Source organism: Ursus arctos, unplaced genomic scaffold (assembly GCF_023065955.2).
Source record: "Ursus arctos isolate Adak ecotype North America unplaced genomic scaffold, UrsArc2.0 scaffold_28, whole genome shotgun sequence".
In the NCBI taxonomy this organism is placed as follows: Eukaryota; Metazoa; Chordata; class Mammalia; order Carnivora; family Ursidae; genus Ursus; species Ursus arctos.
In genome coordinates, this window is record NW_026622963.1 from 17,289,854 (window position 1) to 17,313,609 (window position 23,756).

At 38.2% G+C, this 23,756-nt stretch overlaps 1 long non-coding RNA gene across 1 annotated transcript; it reads left to right on the plus strand.

The window, feature by feature from the left end:
* The first annotated feature begins 145 nt into the window (after positions 1–145).
* LOC123001659 (uncharacterized) lies at positions 146–22,603 on the plus strand. The gene is made up of 3 exons (XR_006410766.3): positions 146–263; positions 19,820–19,954; positions 21,089–22,603. It is a non-coding gene; the product is annotated as an uncharacterized LOC123001659 (long non-coding RNA).
* Positions 22,604–23,756: the final 1,153 nt, after the last annotated feature.

The following is a 23,756-nucleotide window of genomic DNA, read 5'->3' on the forward strand; positions in this document are numbered from 1 at the left end:
CTGCTCTTCCTGTGACTATCGGTTCCTACTTCCTCTCTGGCAGGCGCGGCGGACACTTCCTGTGGGGGCAACGTCATTCCTTTACCCATTCCGTACGGTCTGTGCAGCGTGTACGGTGGTTCCGTATCCTCCTTTGTTCTCGTCAGTCGGGGCTGCCCCGCCTCTTCCCCGGCCTCTGCCTTGCTGCTCTGCACGCCAGCTGGCCGATCCCAAGGCCTCTCTCGCTCGCAGGCTTCTCCGGAGGACGTAATCGCAACTCTGAGGTTTTAATTTAATCTCTTCCAGTGTTCACTCAGACACATTGTATTTTATTGTTTTTTCATGTATGTCTATTTTAAAAATCATAAACCTCTCCTCGTTACTGTTTATGCTGGAATATATATATATATATATATATATATATATATATATATATATATATAATTTTTTTTTTTTTTTTTTTTTTTTTTTTTTTTTTTTTTTTTTTTTCCTGATCACCATTTTGTGTCTCCACGGGTCTTTGTGTGCATGTGTTTTTTTTTTTTTTCCCCCAGCCTTATAGCTGTCACTGTGGAAAGCTTTTTGTTGACAAGACATTATTTCTTTTGGTTTTTATTATGGAAATTCTTACAAGCTTACTTTGGAAATGCTCTTTGCTGGCAAGGCATTAGCAGCGAATGCTTCTGAACTGAGGCCACTTTAGCGCTTTCAGATGTCTTAGTTTATAGTGATTTCCAATTCTCCCCACTGTGCAGAAGCTGCTGATTTCATACAATCCTGATGCGGCATAATAAGCCACTGTCCCCTGTGTGACCCTGGCTTTTATTTTCTCTTGCTCGCTTAACTCATGGTGGCCCTTTGTTCCCCTGTCTTTCACGGAGGTTTGTCCGGTATTGTGACAGGCCAGGCTTTCATAATGTATTCTCTATCGTTCTGCTCGCAAGTGGTGCTTTTTTATTTCCTCTGTGAGCTCTTTGTCGTTTTGCAAATATATTTCAGTAGATGAGTAAAAAAAATCATATGCCTGCTTTGCTAAGACTACTTAGGGATGTATACTGAATTTTGTCATGTGGTTTTCTGAATTGAGAAATGATCTTATGTTTTTTTTTTTCCTTTATCCTCTTAATGTGATTACTTGCACTGATAGACTTTCAAATATTTAATTTACCATTTTTCCAGGAATAAATCTGTGTTATGATGTTTTATCATTTAAATGGTACTGAATTTTGTTTGCCAAAATGAGTTTCTTGTAATTTATGGCCTAAATTTTAAAATGGGAGAAAGTCTGAATAGTAGAACAGAAATCAGATTGAAGCAACTAATAAAAAAAAAAAAAAGAAAAGAAAAAGACCAACTGTGAAGTAAGGGTAATGAATCAAGGGTAATTCTTTTAAATTGATTTTTGAGACCTAAATTTCTGGTTAAATTTATTAAGAAAAAAAGAAGAAGCCTCAATATCAGAAATTTTAAAAGTGGTATCACTACATTAATAACAGACATGAAAAATCATGAGAGGATATCAGAAACAAGGTTTAGCCATTAAGTGTGAAATTTATACAAAATGGTCCTATTTCTAGAGCCACCTCTATTATTAAAAATAGCAGAAACAGAAAAAAAAATACTGGCCTGTTATATAAAATAAATATGTAATTAAAAATAGTTCCCTAAATGAAATATTTTAAAGCTTTCCTTCTGAAATAAATAGGCAAAAATTCTATATTGTTGTCAGTCCTATCCAGTACCATAAGGCAAGCAAAGAAATAAAAGATGTTTTAATTGTAAAAGAATTATTAATAGGAGACAGCAGAAATTTGAGGGAAAAAAAATTATTGATAAACCTAGTGCTTTAATAAGCATATTTAGCAGGGACATTGGGTAGAAGTACAATATACCAAACAGTTGTATTTCCATTTCAGTTAAATGACCCTTAAACATTTAAAATTCATAACATTTATAACAACATAAAAAGTTACCTACCCCAGAAATCAAACTAAATAAAGTTGTAGAAATTAAAATCATGTTTTATTTAGGAAGATTTAAAGAAATCAGGGAATACTCTGCTCATGCAGTAGAAGCTAAGTTCAAAAGGTAACTTTTTCTAATTTGGTAATTGTGAGAATATTGCTGTTTTCCACCATGAATGTAGGAAATCTTGGTGATTTTGAATTTTTTTTTTCTTTTGTGTAGTTACTGAGTTTTGTACTGGGGATGCCAGTTCTTCCAAAGTCTGACTTGCATTCTCTTTCCTCTCATAAATGCATTGGTTGGTGGGTATTTGACAGCCCCAAAGATTTTCAAAGGGAAAAAAAAAAACTTGAAACATAGAGAGTGGGTTTATATATCAGGCTTTTTACAGATTCACAAACATAAGAATCTTGAATATAAAACTATTATTTGTTAAATGGTAATATGTTCCCAGCACTGTGTTTAATTTATATTTGATCCACATTTTATAGACCAGCACTGTCCAGTAGAATGCTCTGTGATGATTTTATGTACGTGTTGTCCAGTATTTCTGTTTGGTAGCTATTAGCCCCATGTGGCTCTTTTTTTTTTTTTTTTTTTGAGAGAGAGGGAGCACACCAGAGGTGGGGGAAGGGCAGAGAGGGGAAGAAAAAGAATCTTAAGCAGGCTTTGCCGCGGGGCTCAATCTCATGACCCTGAGATCATGACCTGAGCTAAATCAAGAGTCGGCTGCTCAACTGACAGAGCCACCGAGGCACCCCAAGCCCCATGTGGCTCTTGAGCACTTGAAATGTGGCTAGAATGACTGAGGGACTGAGTTTAATTTTAAATTTAATTTAAATAGCTGCATAGGGCTTAGTAGCTTCTATATTGGACAGTGAGGTTCTAAGTAGCATTTGACCATGCCATCTCCACACATAGGAGGGAACAGAGATTTTCTAACCTGTCCAAACCTATGCAGCTGGCATGGGGCAGACTTTGTTTTCAGATCCCCACCTGTGTGGCTCCCAATTCTGTTCATGTCCTACCGTCTCATAGTGAACTATATCTTCTAGTTTTACAGTGCAAGCATTTCATTTGTGCTATTAGAAACTAAAATTGTACTGCATGATTTTAAATAGATGAGATTGAATACCTGGAAATGGGGCCATGCATGTAGAAAGAATAAGCAAATACTTCCCACTGTGGTCACATATCTATTCTCAGGGAATTTTCTCTGTCATGGTCTTGTTTTGTCCTGTTTTTTTTTTCTTTTAATTTTTAATTGTTTAAAAAAATTGTAGGCGCTGCTGTTTTCACACAGTCCCTGAGAATACACATCTGATCATGTCTCTAGTTATTTGGCTCAGCTGAGTGCTCTTTTCTCAAAAACCCACTCAGGGCCTCAGGACTGGGACCTGAGACCAACTTGTGCACAGTCTTCAGGGCAGGGCAGGAGCTCCTCACAGGTCAGTATTTGGATGTCCAGCTGGAATGAATGAAAACAATGGCTCCACTTGAGCAGGCTGCACTAAGCACTTGGGTCACAGAATGACAAGGGGGGAGGTGGTTTATAGCACTGCAGGGCTGAGGCACAGTCTGGGCAGCATAACAAAAGCCCCAGATGCAGGAGACTTGTTCATAAGTGGACTGTGTAGGGATAGACAGGGAAAATTCAGGTGGCCCCACAGTTTTTTATTCCAAGCAGCTCAGTCCTGCTGGGCTCAGCCCCACTTACCTGTTATGTCCATGTTTAAAAGGCACATAATTGTCTGAAAGTAATTTCCTTCAGCAAACAACCTGTTTCAGGTCCAACGTTTAGGTACTGCTGTGGAGATGGGAATTAAAACAAGAGTCTAGAATCAGGCATCAAGGGTTCAAATCTGGAATACACAACTTTCTGAGGGATTTATCTTGGGCAATTAATTCAACCTTTTTTACCTCATTTGGCAAATAACAGAAATAATAACAGCAATAATAATATGAGTGATTAGTTCACAGGTTTGCTGTATTAAGTGAGATAATTCTTAGAAAATGATTGGAGCAATACCTGTTACAAGGTACAGTCTTTGAGATCTCTATAAATGTCTTTTGACTTGAAAAATCAAAGAAATCAGAGAGGGAAACAAACCATTAGAGACTCTAGGCAACAAACTGAGGGTTGCTGGCGGGGAAAAGGGTGGCGGGATGGGGTAACTGGGTGATGGGCATTAAGGAGGGCACTTGATGGAATGACCACTGGGTGTTATATGCAACTGATGAAACACTGGACTCTACCTCTGAAACTAATAACACACTATATGTTAATTAATGGATTTTAAATTAAAAAAAAAAACAAAGAATCCTGCAATTAAAGTCACTAACCCTGTCAATATGTTTTCTGCTATAGATAGCAGACAGCATTATTATGTCTGTAGGGTCCTTGGAAGTTCTGGGCACATGAGAAGTAGTGAATGAATACTTAGTTTCTCATACTGATAGGCAAACTGACTTTTATTTTGAAATTCACAGAGGCTGTTTTTGCCAACTCTAGTTCAGAATTCAAACTCACCAAATTGTATACATTAATTATGTGCAGTATTTTATATATCAATTATACTTCAATAAACTGAAAATGTCAAGCTTTAAAGCTAGATGAAATTTAAGAAAAAAATATTTTTTAAAGTTTAGTTTTAGGTACCTTTGTGCAGTATTTTTGTCCCCTCATCACTTATAATTGTCATGGGATTCTGAGTGGAACAGGACTATGTTAGCTCATCCTGGGATTGGGTGGACTGTTTTGAGGAATCCATGTCTAGTCACCATGAAGGAATAAATAGATAACAAGAAAGTTAATAAAAAATGCCTTTCTAATTTCATATTTCAATACTGATATTAAAAAAGGTATAAATGCTCCTCAAGCTACTCAATTATGCTATTATAAAATTGCTCTGATAAAATCACACTGAATTATCTATATCATAATCAAACACTGAAAATTTCAAGAAATTTTTAGATGCTTTTTACAAGTACCAAGAATTCAGGTATGTGCATACTTTAGCATGGGTAACAGAATTTTGTTATTTTCATATCGATCTATTTTACAGATCTAAAACATACTTAAATTTCAGTTTCTAGCCAGATTAAGCAGCTTCTAAAAGGCTAACCTTTCCATTCACAACAATGATAGAAACGGGACAAATATATGAAGTAAGTTCTTGAAGTACTTAGGAAACAACTGATGTGGTAAGTGTTTGACGGACTAAACCCAAGACAGAACATCATGTAACCTAAATAACCCACGAATTATGAAAGAAATCACAAAGAAAATAAAATAATTTCACCTAAACAACAATGAAATTATGGCACATTAAAATATTTAGGATGGACCTAAAGCAATGTTTAGAGGCGAAACTTATAGCCTTAAATATATCGGTAAGGAGAGAAGAAGCTTTGGTTCCAGAAGTTTCAAATAATTTTAAAAAGGCAAAAAAAAAGAGGTGGGGGAAGAATATCACATAGTAATGTTGGAGCCCTATTGCCTCCATCCACTTTAGGAAGAGGACATAGTCACTGTGCCATGGTATACCCTCAGAGCTACAAACCGTGGCAACAGGAATAAAAGGAGAGAATTCATCTAACTTTTGGCTACTTGGAGGAGTGCTTCTTATTTTTTTAAATTTAAAAATAAAAATGCTCATTATTTTCCATGTTTCTTACCCTGTTCCTTTCATCCTCCAAAACATTTAAGCATCTTTAAAGAGAATTGTGAACAATCATACCTAACTGACCAGACAATGTCATTTGTCTCACACATGCCACATAAGAAAGCACATTAATATTTCTGGCCACTAGAGAGCAGGGATGAGATTGATTGAATAAATTGAAGGAGGAAAACTCAGCAAGGTTTTAGAGATTTTCATATACAGTTAATATATTGACCAAAAGATGTTTATAAAAACACTATATCCTATATCACTATATCCTATATCACTATATTAAATTTAACCTGTGAAAATTACACACCAGGCACTTATGACAATTAACAACATATTGCCTCTAAAGGATGCCTCAATAATTTCAAAGGATTGAAATAATTCAGAATATATTTCCTGACTGCAGAATAAATTTGAGCCCAAAATCAATAGTAAAATATAACTAGAAAATCATTTCTATATTGAGAGATTAATAACTATATTTCCAAATAACCCAAAATTCAAAGAGGAAAGTCACAAAGTAAATCAGAACATACTATGATTTGATTAATAATGAAGGTGCCTATGTAAAAGTTTGTTTTTGCTTCATGGAAATCAATAATCCTTAGGGGAAATTCTATACCTTAAAAGGAATATATTAGAAAATGAGAAAGTCTGCTTATTTCTGATCCAATCCCTCTCTTTGGGTAATTGCAGTAAAATGACAACAAATTTAACAACAACAACAAAAAAATAGATGAAGAAAGTAACAAAAATGAGAACAGAAATTAATAAAAGAAAACAAACATACAACAAGAATAGCCAGGGGTTGATTATTTAATAGGATTAGTAATATGGGGTGCCTGGGTGGCTCAGTCTGTTAAGCATCTGCCTTTGGCTCAGGTCATCATCCCAGAGTCTTGGGATCGAGCCCCACATCAGGCTCCCTCCTCTACAGGAAGCCTGCTTCTCCCTCTCCCTCTGCCTGCCACTCCCTCTGCTTGTGCTCTCTCTGTCAAATAAATAAATAAAATCTTTTTTAAAAAGTGAAGTGGATTAACCTCTGGTATGCTTCACTGAAAATAAAAAAAAAAAAAGAAAAAAAAGAGGAGGGATTACCCACCTAACCAATATCAAGAATGAAAAACAGTGATATTCCTACTGTTCATATATACTTTAAGGAGATTATAAAAAGATATTATGAACTTTAGTCCATTAAATATGAAAATGTAGTTGAAATGGTAAACTTCCTAGAAAATACAGCTTACAAAAGTAAAGTCATGTAATTGAGAGCTTGTTTGGAGATTCTAGCAGGGGAGGGCAGCTACTCGTATACCCTTGACCAAAGAACGGCCCTCCTCTGGGGAAGGCCGTCCTCTTCGACCGAGCGCGCAGCTTCGGGAGGGACAAACATGGAGCGGTGAGGGAGGAAGGGGACACCCGCCTAGCCAGCCAGATCAGCCGAATCAACCCTGGCGATCAGTGGGGTGACAGATGTCGCAGCCAGATCGCCCTCACATCCAAGGTCATGTAATTGAAAGCCCTCTTACAAAACTCCAGGCCCAGCTACATTCACAATAAATCCCATTAAATACATAACAAGAAACATTACAGACTCCTGTTGCTCATAAACTTTGATTCAAATTAATAGAAAATTAAAAATGCAGTCCAATGATCCATAAAAGGATAATATATAACAGCAAAGAAGGGTTAATTCTCATGATTCAAGATAATATCTATATTTGAAAGTAGATTTTCAGAAGTTCATAGATAAAGAGAAGAGGTTGGTGGTTGCTAGAGGCAGGGGGTGGGCAGTGGGCAAAGTGGGTAAAAGCGGTCGAAAGGTACAAGCTTCCATTTATAAAATAAATAAGTTCTGGGGATGTAATGTACAATGTGGTGACCATAGTTAATAATACTGCAATACTGTATTGCATATTTGAAAGTTGATCAGAGAGTAGATCTTAAAAGTTCTCATAACAAGAAAAAACATAGTGTAACTGTGTGTTGATGGATGTTAATAGGCTTATTGTGGTGATCATTTTGCAGCATAAACAAATATGGAAGCAGTATGTTATTTGCTGGAAACTAATATAATGGTTTATGTTAAGTGAATCTCAATAAAAAAAAGCTGATTGGCATACGCACAGATGTTTCTCAGAACACTAACGGCAAGTTGCATTTAAAATAGGGTTATATCAGTGAAAGCAATGTACAGCCATTCTGTAAAGCATGGAGAGAACTTTTCAAGAACACCTGCATTGAGAACAGTGTTATATTAGCGCATGGGACTTATGCTTGTTCTGTAATGCATGTAGATTAGTGTTAAGAGCTATTGTAATTAAGCCATTTCTAACAACACAATTAGCATGCTGCCTTTAGAACCCTGTTATATGAGTAAATGTAACTGACACCCAGTCTGAAATGCATGTAGAGAATTGAGAACACTTGCAGTAAAAATGTTTCTAAGATTGCAACCTGCAAGCTGCATTTAGAACAATATTATATCAGTGAATGAAAGTTATATCCATTCTGTAATGCACAAAAATATTTAAGAACACTTGTACTAAAGATGTTTCTGAGAATATTTTAAAAATCAATTAATGCAAATAACTGCATTAGTACATTAAAGGAGAAAAATAAAATAAGCTCCCCCAGTCCATATTTTTTTTGTTAAAACAATATATTTTTACGATAAAATTCTTAGGACACTAAGAATAGAAAGTAATTTCTTTGAAAAAGGGAATATCTTAAAAAAAACATAGATAAATGTCATATTTAGTGTTTAAATGTACAGATCTTTCCCTCTAAAACCAAGAACAAGACCATAATGCCATCAACCAGCATTTATATTTATTTATATTTATATTATTTATTTATATATTTCTCAAGTCCTAGCTAATATAATGAGGGAAGTACATAAATAAAATGTATTTTAATTGGAAATGAGTTATTAACATATCTAAAGACATGCACATAGAAATCATACTTCATTCCCCCTTCTGATTAACCCCCTTTCTTTATCCCTTTCTTCTCCTACCGATCTTCCTACGAGAGACTATGGACTCTGAGAAACAAACTGAGGGCTTCAGAGGGGAGGGGGGTGGGGGAATGGGATAGGGTGGTGACGGGTAGTAAGGAGGGCACGTATTGCATGGTGCACTGGGTGCTATATGCAACTAATGAATCATGGAACTTTACATCAAAAACCAGGGATGTACTGTATGGTGACTAACATAATATAATAAAAATATTAGTATAGTAAAAAATGATATCTGTCTCATAACATACACAAAATGTTACCACAAGATAAATTTAGACTGGAAATTTAAAACACTAAGGTTTTTAGAAGAGAACTAACATTTACCCAAGAAATAATAACAGAAATCTCACTTTCTGGCTTTAAACACAAGCACGTATGTTATATGAGATTTTCATATGTAGGGGTAGTATTATTGTAGTGTTGTTGGTGTGTCCGTACATACAAGGTGGAGATGTGCCATTATGTGTATTATGTGTGTCAGCCATAAACTGCCATAATAAAATACCATATACTGGATGGCTTAAATAACAGGGATTTATTTCTCGTAGTTTTGAAAGCTGAGTAGTCCAAGATCAAGGTACTGGCAGATTGAGTTTCTAGTAAGGCTCTTGTCCTGGTTTACAGGTAATTGTTTTCATGCTGTGTCTTTATATGACTGAAAGAGAGAAAGTGAGTTCTCTGGTGTCTCTTCCTATTGGATCAGGGCCCCACCTTATGGCCTCATTTAATCTTAATTGCCTCCTGATATGTCCTATCACCAAATGCAGTCACATTGGAAGTTAAGGCTTCAGCATATAAATCTTGGGGAGATACAATTCATTTTGTAGCATTCTACCCCTAGGCCCCCAAAGTCAGATTTTTATTGCATACAGAATACTTTGATCCCATCACAACAGCTCCAAAGGTCTCATTCTAGCATCAACAAAGTCCAGAGTCTCATATGAATATAATCTAAATCAGGTATGGGTGATACATTGAGGTAAATATCCACTCTATCTGTGAACCTATGAAACCAAAAACGTTATGTGCCTCAAAATAAAAGTCAGGACAGGCATAAAATAAATATTCTCATTTGAAAAGAGAGAAGTCAGAAGAAAGAAAGAGATTGTGGGTCCCAAGCAGGTCCAGAATCTAGTAATGAAAATTCCATTAGATCTTTATGTTTTTATGTTTTTATTTTATTTATTTTTTCCTTATAATAATTTTTTATTATTATTGTGTTAATCATCATACAGTACATCCCTAGTTTTTGATGTAAAGTTCCATGATTCATTACTTGTGTATAACACCCAGTGCACCATGCAATACGTGCCCTCCTTAATTAAATTCAAGTTAGTTAACATATAATGTAGCATTGGTTTCACCCAGGGCTCATCCCAGCAAGTGCCCTCTTTAATACCTATCACCTATTTAGCCCATCCCCCACCCACCTCCTCTCTAGCAATCCTTAGTTTTTTCTCTTAACTATAGAGTCTCTTATGTTTGCCTCCCTCTCTGTTTTTATCTTATCACATTTTTCCTTCCCTTCCCCTATGTTCATATGTTTCATTTCTTAAATTACACAACTGAGTAAAATCATATGATATTTGTCTTTCTCTGAGTGACTTATTTCACTTAGCATAATACACTCTAGTTCCATCTACGTCATCGCAAATGACAAGATTTTATTCCTTTTGATGGCTGAGTAATATTCTAGTGCATACACACACACACACACACACACACACACACCACATCTTTATGCACTCACCAATGGACATTTAGGTTCCTTCCATAATTTGGCTATTATTGATAGTGTTGCTATAAGCATTAGGGTGCATGTGCCCCTTCAAATCAGCACTTTTGTGTCCTTTGGCTAAATTCCATTAGATCTTGAGGCTCCAAAATAATCCGCTTTGGTTTGATGCAGATCTCCACCAAGCAAAAAGGAATTTTTTTGGCAAACTGGTTTTGGGCTTGAACTATAACTCTTCCTCTAGTCTCAATCCTGCCAGCCTGTCCCTTCAGATTTTGGACTCACTCAATCTCCACAATTGCCCAAGTGCCATTCGGGTGGCACTGTCCTGTTCTGCTGAAGTCCCTCCCCTTCAGTTCTCTGCAAGGGTCCTATCCACAGGCTTCTGCAGGTTGGGGGTCCAACCCCTGGGGCTATGCTAGCCATTTGGCCTGACGAAACTGAGGCAGTATCCCTAATGATCTCTGAATTGCCTTAATGATCATTCCTCCCCTTGCTTTCTGGATAAAGCACATTCACAAGCAAATAGCTCTATGGTGCCGTCTTGTATAATCCAAGAAGTCTAACAGCCTTCCTTCATTCCATCCTGCTTTTTCTGTCTCCTTATGTTCATGCTGGTAGTGTCTCTACTTGTGTAATCCCATTTCTATTCTTGACTTCGGCTGAGATGTCAGATTATGTAAATGAGTTGCACTCATGGTATCTTTGTCAAATGGTTGTTCTGGTACACTCTTTATGTTCTCCTCAGAGCAAGCGTTCTCAATTTTTGCAATTTGAATAAGCTGAAAATTTTCCAAATCTTCAAGTTCTGGTTTCTTTCTGCTTAATAATTACCTCTTCAAATCATCTCTCCTTTTGCATTTTTTGGTAAACATTCAGGTTGAACCAAGCCACACTTTCAAAACTGTGCTTACAAATATCCTCAGTTAAAGAATCCAATTTCGTTGCTTGCAAGTCCTACATTCCATAAGACACTAGAACACAGTTAAGTCAAATCATTTACTGCTTTATTACAAGGGTTTCCTTTCTTTCAGTTTCAAATACCATGTTCTGCATTGGAAATCTCACCAGAATTGCCTTTAGTATCTATATTTCTAGCATGTACCTCAAAATGCTTCCAGCCCATTTATAAAGCCAATTCCACAATTTTAGTTGTTACAGCAGCATCCTCCCCCTCAAGACCAAAATATGTACGATTCTTCTCATGCTGCCCTAATAAGATACACGAGATTAGTTGCTTAACCAACAGACATTTATTTTCTCCCAGTTCTAGAGGCTGAGGAGTCCAGGATCAACGTGCATCTGACTCAGTTTCTGGTGAGGCACTTTTATAGACAGTGATATTTTTGCTGGGTCCCCACACAACAGAGAAAGAGAGCAAGATCTTCTGTTCTTTTTCATTGTTGTATAGCATTCCATTGCACAGATACATCAGATTTTAAAATAATTCAAGCTACAGTTGATGGATGTTTGGATTTTTTCAGTTTTCTTATGATGACAAAATTTTTTTATGAACACCTCTAATGACTTATTTTCATTTGATGTGTATGTACTTAATTTGGTTATATAATGTGTCTGGAATGCAGGGGTCATAACAAAGGTATACAGTAAACATTGACAGTTTTCTTTTCTCTTTTCAAGTTTTTGCTTAAATTCTAGTCAGTTAATATGGGTGGTAAAATTGGTTACAGGTGTAGAATTTAGTGATTCATCACTTACGTATAACACCCAGTGCTCATCACAAGTGTCCTCCTTAATACTCATCACCCATAGCCCATCCCCCACCAACCTCGCTCCGTCAACCCTGTTTGTTTTCTATCAAGAGTCTCTTATGGTTTGCTTGCCTACCTCTTTTTTATTCCTTCCCTTATTTTTATCTGTTTTGTTCCTTAAATTCCACATATGAGTGAAATCATATGGTATTTGTCTTTCTCTGACTCACTTATTCGGCTTGGCACAATACACTCTAGCTCCATCCCCATCATTGCAAATGGCAAGATTTCATATTTTGATGGCTGAGTAATATTCCATTGTAAAAAATTATATATAATATTTAATATATATTTAATATATTAATATAATATTTAATATATATGGTATATATTTCACATCTTCTTTATCCATTCATCAGTCAATGGGCATTTGGGCTCTTTCCATAGTTTGGCAACTGTTGAAAAGGCTGCTATAAACATTGGGGTGTATATGCTACTTTGAATGTGTATTTTTGTATCCTTTGGGTAAATGCCTAGTAGTGCAATTGCTGGGTCATAGGGGAGTTCTATTTTTTAACTTTTTGAGGAAACTCCATATAGTTTTCCAGAGCGGCTGCACCAATTTGCATTCCCACCAACATTGTAAAGGGAGTCCCCTTTCTCCACATCCTGTGAACACCTCTTGTTTTCTGTATTGTAATTTTAGCCATTCTGACAGGTGTGAGGAGGTATCTCATTGTGGTTTTGATTTGTATTTCCCTGATGCTGAGTGATGCTGAGCATCTTTTCATGTGTCTTTTAGCCATCTGTACATATTCTTTGGAAAAATGTCTGTTTGTGTCTTCTGCCCATTTTAACTGGATTATTTATTTTTGGGGTGTTGAGTTTGATAAGCTCTTTATAGATTTTGGATACTGACCCTTTATCAGATATGTCATTTTCAAATCTCTTTTCCCATTCCATACATTGCCTTTTAGTTTTGTTGATTATTTCCTTTGCTATGCAGAAGATTTTAATCTTGATAAAGTCCCAATAGCTCATATTTGCCTTTGTTTCCCTTGCCTGAGGAGATGTGTCTAGTAAGAAGTTGCTGTGGCCAAGGTCAAAGAGGTTGCTACCTGTGTTATCCTCTAGGAATTTGATGGGTTCCTGTCTCTCATTTAAGTCTTTCATCCATTTTGAATTTATTTTTGCATATGGTGTAAGAAAGCAGTCCAGTTTAATTCTTTTGCATGTGGCCATCGAGTTTTCCCAACACCATTTGCTGAAGAGGCTGTGTTTTTACCATTGGATATTCTGTCCTTCTTTGTTGAAGATTAGTGTGCTGTAGAATTGTAGATTCATTTCTGGGTTTTCTATTCTGTTCCATTGATCTATATGTCTGTTTTTGTGCCAGTACCATACTGTCTTGATGATTACAGATTTGTAATATAGCTTGAAGTCCAGAATTGTGATGCATCCAACGTTGCTTTTCTTTTTCAGGATTGCTTTGGTTATTTAGGGTCTTTTACGATTCCATACAAATTTTAGGATTCTTTCTTCTAGCACTGTGAAAAGTGCTGGTGGTATTTTGATAAGGATTGAATTAGATGTGTAGATTGTTTTGGGTAGCATAGACATTTTAACAATGTTTGTTCTTCCAATCCATGAGCATGGACTGTTTTTGTTGTTGTTGTTTTGTTTTTTTGCATTTCTTTATGTCCTCTTCAGTTCCTTTCATAAGTGTTCTATAGTTTTCAGATGACAGATCTTTTGCCTCTAAGGTTAGATTTATTCCTAGGTATCATACAGTTTTTGGCATAATTGTAAATGGGATCAATCCCTTGATATCCTTTTCTGCTGCTTCATTATTGGTGTACAGAAATGGAACAGATTTATGTATATTGATTTTATATCCTGTAACTTTGTCGAATTCATGTATTAGTTCTAGTGACTGTTTGGTGGAGTCTTTTGGGTTTTATACAAAGACTATCATGTTTTCTGCAAACGGTGAAAGTGTGACTTCTTCCTTGCCGATTTGGATGCCTTCTATTTCTTTTTGTTGTCTGATTACTGAGGCTGGGACTTCTAGTACTGTGTTAAATAACAATGGTGAAAGTGGACATCCCTGTTTTATTCCTGACCATAGAAGAAAAGTTCTCAGTTTTTTTTCCCCATTAAAGATGATATTAGCTGTGGGTCTTTCCTAAAAGGCCTTTATTATGTTAAGGTATGTTCCCTCTATCCCTGCTTTGTTGAGGGTTTTTATCAAGAATGGAATCTGTATTTTGTCAAATGCTTTCTGCATTTATTGAGAGGATCATATGGTTCTTATCCTTTCTTTTATTAATGTGCTGTGTCATGTTGACTCATTTGGAAATATTGAATCACCCTTACAGCCCAGGAATAAATCCCACTTGATCATGGTGAATAATTCCTTTATTTACTGTTGAATTCAAGTTGCGAGTATCTTGTTGAGAACTTTTGCATTCATATTCAGCTGGGATATTGTCCTGTAGTTCTTTTTAGTGGGGTCATTATCTGGTTTTGGACCAAGGTAATGATGGCCTCATAGAAGGAGTTTGGAAGTTTTCCTTCCCTTTCTATTTTTTGGAGTTGTTTGAGAAGAATAGGTACTAACTCTTCTTAAATGTCTAGTGAAATTCCCCTGGGAAGCCATATGGCCATGGACTTTTGTTGGAAGATTTTTGATTCCTGATTCAATTGCTTTGCTGGTTATGGTTCTGTCCAAACTTTCTATTTCTTCCTGCTCCAGTTTTGGTAGTTTCTATGTTTCTAGGAATTCATCCATTTCTTCCAGATTGTCCAATTTGTTGGCATATGTTTATTCATAATATTCTCTTATAATTGTATTTCTGTGGTGTTGGTTGTTATTTCTCCTCTCTTATTTATGATTTTATTTATCTGGGTCCTTTTTTTCTTTTCTTTTTGATAAATCTGGATAGGAGTTTACCAATTTTATTATTTTTTCCAAAGAAATAGCTCCTGGTTTCATTGATCTGTTCTATAATTTTCTTAGTTTCTATATCTTTTATTTCTGCTTGAATCTTTATTATTTCCCTTCTTCTGCTGGCTTTAGGCGTTATTTGCTGGTACTTCTCTAGCTGCTTTAGGTGTAAAGTTAGGTAGTGTATTTTAGATTTTTCTTGCTTCTTGATATAGGCCTGTATTGCAATATACTTCCCTCTTAGGACTGCCTTTGCTGCATCCCAAAGGTTTTGGACTGTTGGGTTTTCATTTTCATTTGTTTCCATGTATTTTTTTAAATTTATTCTTCAATATCCTGGTTGACCCATTCATTCTTTATTAGGAAGTTATTTAATCTTCATGTATTTGTGGTCTTTCAAATTTTTTTGTTGTGGTTGACTTCAAGTTTCATGGCAATCATAAAACACACATGGTATGATCTTAATTTTTTGTATTTGTTGAGGCTGGATTTATGACTTAGTATGTGATCTATTCTGGAGAATGTTCCATGTGCACTTGAAAAGAATGTGTATTCTGGTGCTTTAGGATGAAATGTTCTGAATGTATCTGTGAAGTCCATCTGGTCCAGTGTGGCATTCAAAGCCATTGTTTCCTTGTTGATTTTCTGTTTAGATTATCTGTCCATTGCTATAAGTGAGGTGTTAAGGTCCCCTACTATTATTGTAGTATTACCAATCAATTCCTTTATGTTTTTTATTCATTGTTTCATATATTTTGGTGCTCCCAATTTGAGGGCATAAATAATTATAACTGTTAGATCTTCTGTTGGAGTGTCCCCTTTATTATGATATAGTGCCTTTGTAATCTCTTGTTACAGTCTTTGGTTTCAATCTAGTTTTTCTGGGGTGCCTGTGTGCCTCAGTCATTCAAGGGTCCAACTCAGGGTTTGTTCTCAGGTCATGATCTCAGGGTCATGACATCAGGCCCCACATTGGGCTCTGCACTTAGAGTGAAGTCTGCTTGTCCCTCTCCCTCTGCTCTTCCCCCTGCTCTTTCTCTCTCTCAAAAAAAATAAAATAAAATATTTAAGTAAAATAATGTCTATTTTTTCTGATATAAGTACTGCTACTCCAGCTTTCTTTTCATGTCCCTTTTCATGATAATTGTTTCTCCATTGATTGCCTCACTTTCAATCTGTAGGTGTCTTTAGGTCTTAAATGTGTCTTTCATAGGAAGAATATAGATATGCCTTGTTTTTTGTTGTTGTTCTTTGTCTTTTTGTTTGTTTGTTTGTTGTTGTTGTTGTTTCCCATTCTCACCTCCTATAACTTTTTATTGCAGCATTTAGTCCATTTACATTCAGAGTAATTATTGATAGATATGCATGTAGTGCCATTTTATTACTTGTTTTTTGTTTGTTTGTTATTATTGTTGTTGTTGTTTCTGGAGATTTTCTCTGTTCCTTTCTAATCTTGTCACTTTTGGTCTTTCCTTCCCACTCAAAGAGTCCCCTCTAATATTTCTTGCAGGTCTGATTTGGTGGTCATGAACTTCTTTAGTTTTTGTTTGTCTGGGAAACTCTTTATCTCTCCTTCTATTCTGAATGACAGCCTTGCTGGATGAAGTACTCATGGCTGCAGATTTTCCCATTCATCATTTTAAATATATCATGCCATTCTCTTCTGGCTTGCCATGTTTTTGTGAAGAGATGTGCAGCTAGCCTTATGGGTCTTCCCTTGTAAGTTAGGGCCTTCTCTTGTCTTGCTGCTTTTAGGATTTTTTCTTTATCACTATATTTTGCAAATTTAACTACTGTATGTCTTTTTTAAATTATGTTCAGTTAGCCAGCATGTAGTATATCATAAGTTTTTGTTGTAGTGTTCAATGATTCATTAGTTGAGTATAACACCCAGTGTTCCATATGTCTTGGTGTTGGCCTGCTTTTGTTGATTTTGAATGACATTCTCTGTGCCTCCTGGACTGGCTGTCTATTTCCTTCCCCAGATTAGGAAAGTTTTCAGCTATAATTTCATCAAATAAATCTTCTGCCCTCTTTTCTCTTATTTTCCTTTCTGGGACTCCTATGATACAAATGTTATTATGTTTGATCGAGTCACTGTGTTTCCTAAGTCTACTCTAGTGAGCCATCATTCTTCTTTCTTTCTTTTGTTCAGCTTCATTTTTTTCCATTATTCTCTCTTCTATATCACTTATTCATTTCTCCACTTCTTCCATCTTTGCAGTCATTACATCCAGTCTGTTTTGAATCTCAGTTATTGTATTTTTCATTTCTGCCTGATTGTTATTTAACTCTTTTATCTCTGTGGTAAGGGTCTCCCTGATGTCTTCCATGTTTTTCTCAAGCCCAGTTAGTAGTCTTGTGATTGTTGCTTTGAATTAGTTATCAGGCATATTACTTATATCTGGTTTGATTAGATCTCTGGCCATGACCATTCCTTGTTCTTTCGGGGATGAATTCCTCTGCCTTGGCATTTTGTCTAGGTCTCTGTCTTCTTCTCTGTGTTAGAAAAACTTTTATGTTTCCTGCTCCTGAGAGTAGTGGCCTTATGAAGAAGAGTTTATACTCTGTCCAGGACCTGTTGCTTCAGAGTTTCTGTGGTGTGTGCTGTGTGCACTTTCCTGCTGTGTTTGGGCTGCCATATGCCTCAGGTCAGTCATCTGCAGAGGCTCTTCTTGCCTGCACTGGGCAGAGTTTGGACCTTGGCCATAATTTTGTGAATGAGTTTTAACTAGGTGTGCTCTGGTCTGCTTGTGTTTTATTATTATTTTTTGGGGGGGCACCATTTTTTATTTAACCGATTATCTATGGAAAATATTTAGATAATTTTTCATTTCATTAGTATAAGCAATACTTCACTTATCCTTGTATATATATTATTGCATACTTGTGCAATTACTTATTTTTTAAATTTATTTTTTATTATTATGTTCAATTAGCCAACATATAGTACATCATTAATTTTTGATGTAGCTCATGGGTGCACCCTCTTCCACAGCCCTCAGATCACACTGGTGTTGCCCCAGTGTCCCTTCGAGGGTCACAATGCCCTGACAGTTGTTGCCCAGTCATGGGCACAGGCTCTTTGTGTACCAAACTGCCAAATCCCATGGCTCCCGCCAGCTGCACTTCTCCTGGGGGAGGTAGGGGACCTGTGAGTGTCTCTGAGCCTTGTGACTCCACAACTGCCAGCGGCCATGGGCTTGCACGTGCACCCTCTTCCACAGCTCCTAGGTCACACTGGGTGCCACCCCAGTGTCCCTTCATGGCCCACACTGCCCTGAGAGCTGCCCCTGTTGGGGGCATAAGCTGTTCTATATTCCCCTAGGATGTTAGACAGCCTGAACCTTCTAGTCCTTTTCAGGGTGGTCAGGTAGAGGGTGGTCTCCCTACTGGCTCAGCTTGTGGTTGACTGGAGATGAAAGTCCCCTCTGGGATCGCTGTTTTTGATGCAGAAGGAGCTGAGATGCCCTCCAACAGATGAATGGAAAAAGAAGATGTGGTCCATATATACAATGGAATATTACTCAGCCATCAGAAAGGATGAATATCCACCGCTTGCATCAACATGGATAGTCTGCTTATTAAATGAGAATGATGCTATTTCCACTAGAAGTGAAGCCTTGCAGAACTCTATGGTCAGTTGATGTGCTGCGTGCAGGGGTTCTGCTGGTGTTCTAGGGAAGAAGTCCAGTGTGCCAGTAGTGAGTCACACTTGCCAGAGAAAAAATAGGGGGTGAGACTTGGTGTAAGAAGTGTTGTCACTATGCTGTTTACTGATGTTGGTTTATGCTGAAGGGTGGGGGAGGGAAATGTTGTCAGCCAGATCCTTTGTCCCTGGACAGGGGACTCCAAGGGCTTGCTACTCTCAGGGAAGCACTCCTGGAAGAGTGAATAATTTTCCCTTGTGCCTCCCAGTCATTTTTCAGATTGTTATTTCCACTCTGCCTGCCTCTAGGTTTTTTGCCCACCTGGGGCAGCATAGTGCAATTTGGCCTCTATCCAGCCAAGCATGCTGACTTTAAAAACTTTAAACTTTAGGGACCTGGTGTAGCAGGGACCTGCACTGGTTTTCTGGGGGAGGGTCTCACCATGCTGGGAGGGTCTCACCAGCTCTTTCGTCCCCAGAGAGGTGACTCTGAGAATGCCACCTCTCATAGGTTCCCTCCAAGAAAAACAAATAGTCTCTCCCCATGTGCCTTAGGGGATCCTCAGATGGTACTATCTGCCAGGTTGCTTGCCTGCCTTCTTTCTAGGAATAGGACGTCACTCTCAGATCTCTATCCCAGCCAAGCCTGCCAACCTCTAAAATTTCAGTCTTTGAGCCGCATTGGTTGCAAAAACTCACAAAAATCAGCACCTCTCATTTTCCCAGCCAATAGCTTTGGAGAAGTGTTCTCCTTGTGCATATTCCTGTGCATTCCGCGCTCTCTTGCCTTTATGCTTCACCAGAGCTCCCTCCCTTCTGCGTCACCAGTGATCCATCTTCCCCAAACACATCTTTGTACTTCCTAACCTCCTAGATACGGCCTCTTTTTTCCCTCTAGTTATGCAGTTTGTCCTGTCAGCCCTCAGGTCAATTACTTGGGTATTCAGAATGATTTGATAGCTATCTAGCTGTGCTTAAAGGGCAAAGCAAGCCTAAGATCCTACTATACCACCATTTTAGCTTCCCCATAATTCATTTAAAAAAATGTTGTGTGCCACTTGATGAACTGTCATCAGATGTGTAATCAGGGCCATTTTAATTGTTTTGTCATTCACAGACTTTTTTTTCCCACTCAGATGCTTTCCTGAAAGCTTTCACAATCAACTATAGTCCAAAAGTGCTTCTTCTTCAGTGAAATTGATGGAAAAGACTCTGACAAATACTCTGGATTACAGTTTTCTAATAACTTAGAAACCATACCACTGAACTGGGTAAGAATTTCCAGAATCCTAATGGATAGATTCATAACACTGCCAACTCAAGATCAATCAGACCAAGAACTAATTGCATGAGATTAAATGAGCTGATGAGAATGATCATTAAGAGTTAAGATAATCTGCCTTGTGATATTGCTGCCTTGGCATTGGCTTGGTCTGACCACATGCCCGCAAGTGCCACAGACTGACACTGGCCTCTGACATGACTTTTCCAAAGGCTTTGTGATAAGAATTCTTCCCCACCTCTCAGGGTCTTCTCTTTGTGCGCCTCTTAGATGAAACCTCTATGAAGTTTGCCAAAACCCCACTATTTTTGAACTGACCGATATAGACAGCCTAGGAACCCCAAATTCCTTTACCCACGAACCCTAATAAAAACGTGAGCCCCAGGTTCTGCCTTTCTCGGTCTGCAGCCTGCCTCGATCTTCTAGTGTGGCCCCAGGAGGTATGCTGTGCACTTCTTCTAGGACTTGTAAGTAATACACTTCTGTTTCAGTCCCCTGTGGTCCTTTGTTGAACCACAGCTCACCATCAAATATGTGGGGGCTTTACTTAACAAATATTAATTTAACAAAGTCACAAATGATGTCAGGAACATGCTGGATTGAGTCACGCTTGTAGTCAACCATGGAAAATACCTTTTTAGCTACAAATGGATTATGGACTGGCTCTCACCGGTGGGTGATTGTGTCTGGGAGGGGTCCACTGCCTGCTGCCATTCAGTTACACTGCTTTGTGCTACTGCACACTGCTGATGCGTTTTGCTGCCACCGCTTTCCATCCCTAGGTGCAAGCTCTGAAAAAAGTAACCGGAGTCCTCCTGAACCCGAGCATTGTTCTTTGGGGCTGGTTTGAGGTTCTGCAGATATGTTTTCTAACTGTTGACACCCAAGGGAGGGTGAATTTTCCGAGTGGGTGTTACACTTCCAGTGTGTTCCCAACTCTAAGGATGGGCCCAGCTGTCAACTATGAGGTAAACTGGGTAAGATTTTCAGAGTCCCATGGTGTTAATTAAGAGCCTGGACAAGTGAGTGTCAACCCCTAAGTGGGGGTTCTACATAAAGGTGCAGGAAAGTTGACATGGAAGTTGGGGAAGGAGACTTCTTATCCCTGACTTTTTTTTTTCAGGAGGCACCAGGACTCTGAGTCCTGGCCAGTATGATTGGGCACCCTCACTTGAGTCATGGTTCCTGGGAAAGGCAAATGCAGTCAAGGCCTGTGGACTCCCTGTTGCTGAATATCATGCTGCTCTCACACTTGATTCCCGAATTTATGGTATATGGGTCCCACCCCTGGCATATGGTGGTACATGATCTAATAGCTGTACATAAGCAACCTGAGAACCTGGTGTCTTCACAGCTTAAGACACTGGAGAAAGTTAGTGAGCCCCTCACTAAATATAAATGTCCCACAGAAGCACCCAGTGCACTGCCCAGTGCCGCTGCACAGTCTATGCCAGCCCTAAAGATCCTGACACCACTGTGCTAGTGGAGGCTGACTCCAATCCCAGTGAGGTCTATGGAGATACCCTGGAAAAAGAAGAGACTGCCTATGAGTCTGGCCACAGGGGATGTCCACTGCAGAACTTTCCAGTAATGATTTGTAAGGTCAGATCACTGGGAGGGTAATAGAGAATAAGAAACTGAAACTCAGAATTTTATACCTCTCAAGATTCAAAATATTTTAAGAGCTTGTACAGCAGTGGGGAATAAAATGGGCTGACTGGCTAATAAGGGTGTTTAACACTAGCTCTGAACTATTACCACCACAGAAATAAGGCAACTAGCTGGTATTTACAGGGACCCCAAGAGGCACAACCTTTTAAAAGACCCCCAGAACCTAAATAAATAATAAATAAATAAATAAATAAATAAATAAATAAATAAATAAAAGACCCCCCCAGAAACTGAGGGCCAAATTCTTGAGGGTTATGAGTGACTTCAAACCATCACCCAGGCAGGGCTGTCAAGGATTAAGTCAACCAGAATTAAAGCAGAGGGTGCTGCCCCTGAAGGTCCCAGTGCCATTATGGAGAGAGTCTGAACTCAAAGGCACAAGCCCTAAAGACAGAAGAAGAATGTCTCATCCTGCTTACTTGGATTTTTATGACTTGGCATCAATCACACTCTTCTATCTTAAGTAATACTACATAGACTTAAAGCCAGTGGAAAACATTAGATGAACCCTGACTCCTTTTTCATAAGATTGGTATATTCCAATAAGTCTATTACTTCTTTGAACATAGCAACCGACATGACCCGGATTTTATCTTCAAAAATTGGCCTCATCCAGAGAATTCTTACAGGGAACTCCCCTGAATTACAGGGCTCCAATTCTCCACTGTGGTGAGACTTTCCGTACTTTTTAGAAGTCTCTGGAGGGAATACACATAGACTCTCAGATTTCACAATACCAAGACAGCCCACAACCTCAATTCCAGTCCTCAGGTGGCAAGTCCACATTTCACCTGGCAGAGCTCCTGATTCCACAGCCCCCATGGAATCCTCATCAGGAAACAATGGTCAGGATGGTTCTAAATAGCAGAGCACTTTAGAACTGGCAGCTCTGTATTGCATGGTGCACTGGGTGTTATATGCAGCTAATGAATCATCGAACTTTACATCAAAAACCAGGGATGTACTGTATGGTGACTAACATAATAAAAAATATTATTATATAAAAAAAAGAACTGGCAGCCCTGCCAACTGGGGGCTACCCAGGAAGTTTATATCTGAGCCCTGATACAAGCTCTTCTCCTTAAAACAAATGATCACCTCACTAGAGTGTCTAGTTCCAGTGGCTGAGAGGCCTTCAGAGTGTCCTGAGGTTTCTTTTGCTTCAAACAACTTCCTCAAACTTTGGGCTTTGCAGTATCCCAGAGATTTACCCTAGGGACTCAGTGGCTGCTGGAGCTTGTCTCACCTCCTGGGGACAATCACTGAGTTACGATTCTGGTGGTCCACTGAGACACAGACAACTGCCTGACATTTCTGCATCTATTAGACCCAGTAATTCCAGGTAACCCTTCTAAGTTCCCCCAAGAAAACCACCTGCAATGTACAAGACAGAAGATAAGACTATAAAGATAGAAGAAATTAAGCTGAGTGTGTCTGTCAGCATCATATATCTAAAATAAGTATCTGTCATGCTAGTCCCCATGACTATCTCTTTTCCTGTCACAGACATGGATGCTCTCATCCATGACACACCTAGTGGAATAAATCCCAATACCTGACCTTTCTTATAAGAGCTGCAAATAGGAGCCTATCCAACTGACTTCTTCAGTGAAAACAGTAAATACACCACAAAAACTGCCAAAATGGGTACAGAGAGCCATCAGTCCACGGTGAGAGACATGCATGGGACTGGGGTCATTAGCACCACCACCTCACCCTTTAATAGCCGCATCTGACCAGTATTAAAACTGGCTGCCAGTTAATGGAGATGAACAATTGACTCTCAAAATTTAAATGCACAGGTTTCTGCCACCAAAGCTCCCATTCCCAGTGTTCTAAGGATGGTAGATGAAATTCAAAAAGCTCAAGGCCTCTACGTTGCTGTCCTCTATCTAGTCAACATGTTTTACTTACAACCTCAATTTGTTTTTAGTTTCAAGAGCACCCAGTATATCTTTAATTTGGCTGCCCGTGGATTTTCTAAAGAGCCCTGCCATTGCACATAACTTGTGCAGACAAGATCTAAATTTACTCAAATTAACTCACTGCTACATTTGATATTATATAGATGACATTCTACCATTGGGGGGGGCTCTGAAGATGCCATTCAATGAAGAGTT